Raw genomic sequence first — 2,500 nt, 5'->3', positions numbered from 1 at the left:
CACAGCAGAGGATCAATCGATAAATTAAATAAAATAGGAGACATTGGATCACCTTGCTTGACCCCGATGCATATTCTAACGGGGTCCGATTGATCATTTTTCAGGTGAATGCGAGTATTAACATTCAGGTACATGTTGGTAATCAGGGAGACAATATGATCGTCCACTCCCTTTTGCCTGAGGGCCATGATGATGTGCTCATGGCTCACCGTGTCAAAGGCTTTGGCTAAATCCACAAAGACCACCCCCAGGGGGCGATGTTCCCGTTTCGCGCTTCGAATCAAAAGTTGTAACAATTTTAGATTCTCCGCGCACCCTGATGACTTAATAAAGCCCCTCTGTCGTGTGTTAATAGGGCATGCCTTAGATAGCCTTACAGTTAGGATCCTTGAGAATAATCTCAAGATAATCGATCCGATGGTAATTGGGCGCCAATTATTGATGTCTTTTTGGCGCTCGGGCAAGGCCGATTTAGATATTAATACCGTCCGGCATTCTTTCACCACGTCCGGTATAACCCCTGTGGCCAACCAGAGATTGAACAATTCCATCAGCTGGGTATAGTGGGGATCAGTTTTAATGAGATCCCGCAAACTAAGCCCATCAGGACCTGGCGCCGCGTTCTTATTCATCTCATTGATGTTTTTAGAGATCTCTTTTGCCGTAATCATGGCTTGGAATGCGGAGTTGTCTGCCTGTCCCTCAGTGACAAAGGCCCCCAAGCCCTTGAATGTTCCTGACATCTCCCATCTCGACTTGAACACCGCGTGTACCTCATCGAGCGGGATGCCGCATCGCAAGGATTCCACATTATCCAAGATAATCCCGGCAAGTTTCCCTCGATCGAGGTAAAACAACCGTTGGAACCTCAGAAAATGCCCTCGCTTTTTGGCCCTCTTCTTCATCCACACCTTCGGTGGTTCAGAAGAGGGAACCCTCCGGGTTACTTTGGGCCTTCCACCTTGGACCGCTTTCAACTCGTGGGACTTAAAGAACAGACATGCACAGCGGTCTTGGGTCGCCTCATCGACCAAGGTCGATAGATCTTTCTCACCTTCAATCACTTCCTCAAACATTCCCCGAAGAACGGTCAATTTATCAGATGTTACCCAATCTGAAATGACCTTTCGATAATGGGACCTTAGTCCCCCAACCACCCGTGATTCAATGCCCGGCAGATGTAACCCTTCACTCTCAAGATATTTCTGCTTTTCCTGATCTTTTTCCCTTCTCTTTACAGGGCTCTTATGAAGCCCCCTTCTTTTGTCACTTATTTGTTTAGCTGATTTAGATGGAATATGCTCAGCAATCAATTTGTTGATGTTCTTACTTCCCTCGTACTGTTTATCCAACCTCCGTAACAACTCCACCTCCTCCTCAGTCCAACACTGCCGATGTACCCCTCTGGCTGAGCACTCCTTCGGGCGGGAGGCGGCAATCCGCTCGATATTCCTAACGGCTGGGTGCGCAGAGCGCTTATGTTGTCCCAAGCCAATTTTCGTCTCAAACGTTCGCCCACATTCCTCACAGGCCCAGCCCCCGACAGGGGGAGATGTTTCAACCCCCTTACATTTCGGATAATGGCAGGCAATACTATGATGTTTAACGTTAGTCTTGCCACACTTAGCACACTGAAACAACGCTTTTTTCTTACCATGGACTCTCTTTAGATGTTCAATAAGCCCCGACATTTTCCCTATCCGGTTCCCACAACATGGACAAGATGGATTTTTGTCGGGGACCTTTACCACCGGTGTGCCCTCAGTGGGCAGGTCCGGGTAGGTACCAAGGATAGGTGGCGATGTTAACAGAGTAGACTGCGCCAGGGCCCCTGGAGGTGAAGCTTCACCCTCCCCCTCGCTCTCCTCTATCCTTGGTGGACTGTCGGATACCCCTCCAACTCTCAAGGAGGTGAGTGACTCATACACCTCTGGTAACCTGGACAGCCTCTCCTGCCAGGTGGAAGAGTCAATTCCCTCAAAACCATACAATCTCGAGTTCGTAAACTCCAACCCACTCAAGTTCATTCCCTCCTCCACCGCACCTCCACGGCAAACAGTGGCCCTAACGGCCACGGGGTCTCTCAAGTCCAAAGGACTTGTCTGGGTGGCCACCGATATATAGTTGACTCGCAACGGTCGGCCCATTTCGTCACAATAGTTTGAGGATATAGTCAATACCAAATGCCACCACCCTCTAGCAGAATTTGGTTACACCCAACTAACCACTCGTGGGCAGAGGCTCTAGGCAACGAACACGGTCGATGCCGAGAATTTGTTTCACCACTATTAATTACTATCGATCGGTTGGTGAGGCCGTTCGATAGGGAGGAAGCAACTATGATTCCGTCACACTGGGGCAGAGGTCAACTCGGTTACCCAAGAGGGCATCCGGCGGGACCACGGGGAGGTGTGACCTCTGCAGCTCAGCCCAGCCAGCAACTATGGTCCCGTCTTAAGAGAGTCATAGTTACTCCCGCCGTTTACCCGCGCTTCATTGA

General features: G+C 49.8%; 1 pseudogene; it reads right to left on the bottom strand.

Moving 5' to 3' along the window:
- The window catches only part of LOC142359111 (28S ribosomal RNA), an 8,606-nt pseudogene that overhangs the window by 3,092 nt on the left and 3,014 nt on the right, over positions 1-2,500 (bottom strand).

The sequence above is a fragment of the Opisthocomus hoazin genome, unplaced genomic scaffold (assembly GCF_030867145.1).
Source record: "Opisthocomus hoazin isolate bOpiHoa1 unplaced genomic scaffold, bOpiHoa1.hap1 HAP1_SCAFFOLD_84, whole genome shotgun sequence".
NCBI lineage: Eukaryota > Metazoa > Chordata > Aves > Opisthocomiformes > Opisthocomidae > Opisthocomus > Opisthocomus hoazin.
Note: the sequence above shows the minus strand (reverse complement) of the source record. Positions and strands in the feature narration are given on the sequence as shown.